Here is a 7,797-nt window from a genome sequence, read left to right as displayed (position 1 = left end):
TCTGCAGCACCCATCTACACCTTTGATCTTCCTTGTCTTGTTCTAATAACACCATAAGCACATTCAAACATGCTTTCATTTTATAAAGTTCCCCATTAAACTCTCCATCACTTGTTTTCTACATGATGTATTTTTACTTGACATATTATTTTCTTATGTTGTGGCTTCCACTAAACCTTTTCCATGACCCTATGTGGTCATACTTATCTGTACCTTTATGAGCTTCTCCATGCTCAACAATGAACTGAAACCAAGCCTCTTCTCTATAGAAAATCTCCTCTTATTGTTACTCAAAAACTCATCAAACTTTCTTCACTATATTGAACTTTTGGAATTTTCTCTAGTTCTCTCAGAAACTTCTTGAGCACTCCTTTGCTCCTTTAGTTGTTGCACTTACTAAATTTACTTCTTTTGAAAAATTATACTTGTTCCCTATTTCCTCTACTATAAGGTTCTATTTCCATAATTCTCACTTCACTTGTTCTCTCTATTACAGCTTCCAAGCTATTATCCATTATCACTCTCCTTCAGTTGCTACTTGTAAACATCAATTCCTCTGCACAAATAAATTCATAAATACAAAGACCAGTTTAACTATTGCACTATCACAATTTGCTAACCTCCTTATGTTGTGCAACTCTAATGTTTGTATAAAAGACTATCCTTTCTTCAAATATAAAAGATCATAATCATTTTTTACTCTCTTTTCTTAAGAGTTAATGACCTCTGATACCACTTGATACATTAAAAGCTACCTCTTCCCACAAATTTTAACTCTCTACTTTTGAAATGCTAATGCAATATTGACGTGAAGGTGTCCATACACCTTTAACCACTTTTTCATCTCACTCTTTGTTCCTACAATAAAACAAACACACAAAAAAAATCTATGGAACCTCACTTGTGATATTTAAATTTCATATCATTTAATCTCAAAACCATATACAAGATTTGAAATTCTAGTTAATTCTAGATTACACGTAAAATTGGAATTCTTCATTCACACATACACATAAGGACAATTTGTGAACATTACGAAAATTTCTTTCATTTATAAAATGACGTCCATGCAATTACATAACAATTACAGAGGTATTTATTTCTCTCTTGTCATGATCTACATTAATTTTGGCCATTACTTCTCCTTGCCCATAGGCTTACAATAAATAGAATTAAGAAATTCAATATCTTCTCTAAATCCTAAAAGCACTCCATAAAGTAGATTTTCCTAAATCCTCAAATTACTTCATAAATCACTCCATTAACATATTTTTCTAAATTCCCAAAATCACTCAATCTATCCCTAGAATATGTCACATTTTTGAGGGTATATGTTCTTTTTCCTTGTGGAAAAAATCTCACCTATCCATAACTTTTCTAAAACTCTCACTCATGAGTTCTAAAAATCATAAAATATCTCAACTCAGAATATACAATTTACGTACATAGAAGAATATGATTTCTTCTAAAAAACAAAGAGCCATTTTTAAAGATTTTTCACATTTAAGACTTAATGGCTTGGAAGCTCTAATAATCGTGCATCAAATGCTACTATTGTAATGATCATTAAATATTTTGAATCCAAATTACTTGATTGTTTTTTCTCTTCTTCCTATAAAATCCTTCCAAAAAATCCTAAGGCTATAAAATCATCTTCTATTGATGCTACTATTCAACAACATTTCATCCCTCATGCTCCCCAAACCCCTAGAATATATGGCTAGCCCAAAATTCACAAATCGAGCTCCCCCATAGGCCTATAGTCAGTTCCATTGGAACCCCAAACTACGTGCTTTGTCAATTTTTAATGACAAAGCTTCAAGAATTTGTGGGATCCACCCCCCTCATACATCAATTCAATTCTTAAAACCAAAAACATCCCAATGGACGAGCATGACATTCTTCTTAGTTTTGATGTAGTTTCCATGTTTACAAAAATTTTGGTCACTGAAGCCTTAAATCTAACCTTTGAGTTGTTTGAGGATGAAACCCTAAACCTAATCAATATTTCCTTCTCCTCCACTTTATTTTATTTCAAAGTATTGTCTATGAGAAAACTAAAGCGACTGCCTTAGTTTATTCCCTATCTCTAGTAGTGGATAATATGTTCACGAAAATTTTCAAAACCAAAGCTCTTAATTCATGGAATCAAAAGCCAAAGTGTTTGGATATATTTGTTGATGACACTTTTGTTGTCCAACAGCATCACCTGCAAGCCCGCAATGCCTTTCCTGCCCATCTTAATAAAATTTTTCCCATATTCAATTCATAATGGAGATCAAATTTAATAATTCTCTTCCTTCTCTTGATGTCCTTGTGACCCAGATTCCTATGTCTCCCTTAACCATAAATATTATCGAGAAAATACCCACACAGATAGTTATCTTCATGCCCATTCTCACCAACACCCTTCTTAAAATTTAGGTTTCCTATAAACTCTTATTTCCCATGCCCTTCAAATATCTACTCTTGAGTTCCTTCCCTCAGAAAAGTACCACCTAATCCAAGCTTTCAAAGCTAATGGCTACTCAGCCTCTCAATTTCATAAAGCATTCCAAGGCACCTCTCACGCCAAAGCCAACCACTTTCACACATCCACTCATGTTGGCCGAGTCTCTCTCCCTTACATAAAATCAAATACTAATATCATTGCCAAGATTCTATCCAAAATTAACATCAAGACTGTATTCAAGCCCCATATTACCCTGAGACAGTTTTTCCGGGCAGCCAAAAATAATTCTAACCCAATGTAACGATCAAGTTTCTACCAAATTCCTTGTTCATGCAGTAAGTCTTACATTGACCAAACAGGCTAGTTGGTCACATACCACCGTAAGGAGCATGTCACAGATAGCAACCGTCACGAACTAACTATGTTTGTCATTGTTGGGCTCTCCTTCAACACGAATCACCATTTTTATTTGACTAGACTCGAATCCTAGCTTGTATCCCATTTGAAAATACTCGAATCATCAGAGAAGCTTTAGAGGTCAAAAAACACTCCAATAATTTCAACATGGAAGATAGCTTAAACTCAATCACTTCTAGAAACCAATAATCCATAACTTACTCTATAATCTTGTTCTTCTATAACCCCAACCTTAATTCAATTTTTATCCCTTTCCTTTTTTTATTCACCCCCTCCTCATTTGAAAATTCTTCTTTTAATAGTCATTCTATTCTTTTAGCTTTGCTTTTATTATTTCCTCCCCTTCATATTATTCCTTATTAAAACTGTCGATATCTATCTATCTATCTATATATATATATATATATATATATATATATATATATATATATATATATATACATATACATATACATATACATATACATATACATATACATATACATATACATATACATATACATATACATATACATATACATATATATATATATATATATATATATCCTTTTGTAATTTAAAATATATTACAATATCATAAAATTATTAATTGATTTAATACACTACAATATCATAGGAAATCTATATTATATGTTATAAACCATACATACATACATACATATATATATATATATATATATATATATATATATATATATATATATATATATATATATATATATATATATATATATATATATATATATATAACAACCTTTATATTAACTTTTACTACTTTTCTCCTTTTGACCTTGATTAAATTTCTCCTTGTTGACCAAGGAACAACATTAGAGAGTATTCATAGCAATTTTGTGGAATTTGTTGCTTTAATTAGTACGGGAAGACTTGGATGTTTCCATAGCTACCCTCGTTCGAGTGGGAAGACTTTACTTTTGATATGAAAAATAATCCGAGCAGTTCCAAGGTAAAGGGAAAATCAGGGAATCGATCTGCTACCAATCTTACAACGAATTTTCATTGGATGCATATGACAGGTTCCCTACTGAAACTTTTGATCTAAACATAAAGGCCTTGGTAAATAGACAAACACATTAGGGTTACAACTATTTTCTTGAATTTTAAATGGGAGTTTGTACAACTAGAAAAAAAAAGTTTGTATATGTAAAAAATCTATAATGTAGGGATGGAAAAAGAACAAATTGATGCATAGTACGATTTAGGGTATGTTGTTTTGATATTTTTGGGTGATTTATAGCTATAGTTTCAAAATCAATATTAATGTACTCATACATTTGATATTACATACAGAAAAGTAAATTTCTACATAACATGCATGTGACATGAGCATAGATCACGATCAAGCACACAGAGAGGTAATATGTTTTTTTGTTAGATTGCTATGGTTTTCTTATTACAGATATTTGAATTGAGGTCTTTTTTACTTGTGAAAACCAATCTTCCATCATGGAATTGTACATTTCTTATACAATTTTTTGCATAATTGGCATTATTTACTCATCCATTTGATGCAGGAGCATCCTGCTCAAATGTTGTTGTTTATTTGGTTAATTTAGGGGTTGATATTTTTCTTAATTATTTTATAAATTATGTACCTTTTAAGAGAAAAATTTGAGAGTATGGTTTGTTGTAAATATTCTCTTATAACTGCAAATATGAAAGGAGTTTGGTTGTATAGATATGCGAGGGATTATGAGCTCCTTGAATAGAAATTAGTTGAGTCAAAAGAGGGATAAGATATTTTAGGGATTTAGTTGAGTGATCTATGGAGGAAATCATGGATTTAGAATAATCCATAACTATGTAATTAATTTTATAAATGTAAGCCTACTTATGAGGATAGATAAGATATGATAGAGAGGGTAGGAAGAAGTAGAGATAGAGGAAAAGACAGAGATGTGTGTGAGGAAATGTGTGAGGGCCATTTCAAATATAGAAATCAGGCCAAGTATTTTATGTATATAGTTTTATTAAGGATAGAAAGTTTTCATTATGTTATTTCATCTTGGATGATTGTTGATTGATTGAATTCCTGTTGATGTCTCGGATAAGAGATTTTCTCCTTTAATGTTCTGTGTTGAAGCAATTCAATCATTTTAAAAGACCATTATAATAAGTCAAATCTTTAGAACTGAAAATATGCATTGAAAAAGCCTGTGATGTCGATTCTCTAATTGGGTAAGGTTGGTATATGAATCTGTGTCAGTGTGAAGTTTAGTGTGAATCATTAGTCGAGAGCTCCGTACATGAATCCAATGGAATGAGAGAGATAGATCATGATCATCATGATGATATGATCGAAGTTAAAGTAGTTATGTGTATATTAAGTCATTAAATCCATTTGTTATAGTGATCTTTGGATTAGGAGGTTCAAATATTTTGATCTGATTGAGCTAGGAGACCTCTGCTTCACACAATACATAATTGGGGAAATTTGAACTAGAATGGAATCCGTGCATTTCTTTTTTAGAGACAATTCAGTGGAACTACGAAGGAAGATCTCCATTAACACCTAAATTTGACCATTCTAAGAATGAAATCTTTGTTCGAAACCAAGAGGAAGTTTGTTCAACAACCACAGTGGGGGTAGGAGAGTATGGGATGCCTTGATCGTGGTTGAAGGCATGCACTCAATTTTCAATGTCGATCTTATTAGTCAATGCTTACGCCACAGTCAACTGTGGGCTTAGGCCTGTAATTAACCAACGTGCTAGTTGAAGACTCGTAGGCCATTGATTTGATGACCGTGTGTTATCCTACAAATATCAGCCATAAAGTGATCTAGTGTTAATTGCGATTGCTATTCAATTATGGATTGATGTTCAATTACGATTGTTGTTCGATTATGGATTGTTGTTCAATTGTGATTGCTATTCAATTGCGAATGTTGTTCAATTGCGATTGTTGTTCAATTCTCGATTATCGTTCAATTGTGATTTGAGGTCCGATATTGTGTGCATTCAGGTGGGACCAACGTTCGTCAGTATATTATGTGTAGAAATGTTGTTTGGTGATTGGTTGGGTTTTTGTTAAAACCTACCAATAGAAACACTTCCAATTTGTATAGGTGGCCCATAACCCACAAGTTCATGGTAAGGTGATTATGAAAAGAAGGGAAATTGCCCTTAGGCAGTGTTTCCTGTGTCATTTTTGGTATCAGAGCAAGGGTGTTCTTTCTTATGGAGATTTATGATTACAAAGGTATGAAAGTTCACAACAGTTGAATGAATGGTAAAGTTTGGCACAAGACTACAACAATAAGACTATAGGAAGAACTTTTGGAAGTTCTTAGAGATTGTAGTAGAACGTCATTCCAGTTGAGAATTGGAATAGACAGGGACAGAGGAGTCCTTAAGAGAAGTGTAGTAACCAGAGAGAGAGGAAGATTGCTCAGTGAAAGTTCTAAGGAAAAGAGGACTTGGAAATGAGGAAGAGAAGAAGCTTGGTGAGAAGATCAACACTAAAGGAAGTTGATTGGTTGGAGGTGTAGAAGCTCACACAAAAGAGAAGATGGCTATGGAAAGTCATATGGGAGATTTAGAAGAAGGCTACAAGATGAAGGAAAAGGGTGCTAGAACAATCTATAGAAAACGGATGAGTCAAGCGGAGCTTGACAAGGAGATGGCTAAGATAAGAGAAGAGCTCGATGTGTTAACAATGCTGCTAGAGGAAAACCAAAGACAAGGTTGGTTTTGAAGAAAAAATAGTGAAGTGTCCTAAGTTACAAAGAAGGCTACGACAGAGACAAGTGAAGTGGTTGATGGAAAACATCAGAGAAGCAAAGTTAGAAATGGAAGTTTCCCTTTGTGGACTAGAACAAGGTGAAATTTTGGCTGAAGAGGATAATGGGAGATCAGCTGAAGATCTCCTGGACTATTGGAATAGTTCAGAACAATTTGAAGATATGTTGATCATGGAAGAAGATGAGGCTATGAAGCCTTGTGTTTTTAAATCTCATAGTTTTTGTGTGTTTGTGGGATGTGTAGAAGATGATGGACAGTCTGGTGAAATTGTCACAAATATGAATAAAGCTCTTGAGGTGAAGTATGATGGAGAATTTCTTTTAGAGGAGGAAGGTGCTGATTTATTGCAGCAGAAAGGATTCATAGATGAATTTTTGTTTGGTGTAAGACAGCCAGTTGAAGTTGTTATGAACCAGAAGCATAATGAAAATACCATAGTGGTATTCCAAGGAGGTAAACAAATGAATTTGTTTAATGAAATTGACAAAAGAATTTTGCAATGTGATGGTACAAAAAATAGGATAACTCGGGGGGATTGCCAGAAAAAGAATGAAGCTCAGAATGAAGGTTGTAATGAAATTCTGGAAATATTTCACATGGAAATAGAGTTCTTAGAAATATTTCTCAAGGAACCTGAAGGAGAAACGAATCTTTCAAAACCTGATAAAAAAGAGATTACGGTTACCATGCATGATAAGGATGAAATCTATCTAATGTCTATAGAGTTAAGTGAATGTTTTGACTCTTCAATTAATAATTTGGCTGTAGGTACGGGAGATAGCGTTAATAAATATGATGTTGAAATCAGAGAAATTGAGCAGAGATTATTTGAAGATGAGACGAAAGATCAGGAGCAGCAAGAAAGTTATTTCCTTAGAGACATGAAGGAAACAAAAGTGCTAATCCAGCAGGAAGAAACCAAAAATTTAAAAGAGATCAACAACAACATGAGATTAAATTTGAGGAAGCCAGTAGATTGCGGGAGTATATGTTATGAAACCAGCTCAAGAAAAGATAGAAAAGAAAGATCAACGCCTTAGAATTCAGCCTCTTCGAGGGGCCAACCTCCTTTACATTACATAAATGAAAAATTCTTGGATGATACAAATGACAAAACCTCCTTTCTATATATAGGAGTCTAAGGAGTCACAATATAATCCAGCCGAC

The sequence above is a fragment of the Pinus tabuliformis genome, chromosome 1_1 (genome assembly GCF_031772625.1).
Source record: "Pinus tabuliformis cultivar Carrire ecotype Pingquan chromosome 1_1, CPIR1, whole genome shotgun sequence".
Taxonomy (NCBI): Eukaryota; Viridiplantae; Streptophyta; class Pinopsida; order Pinales; family Pinaceae; genus Pinus; species Pinus tabuliformis.
Note: the sequence above shows the minus strand (reverse complement) of the source record.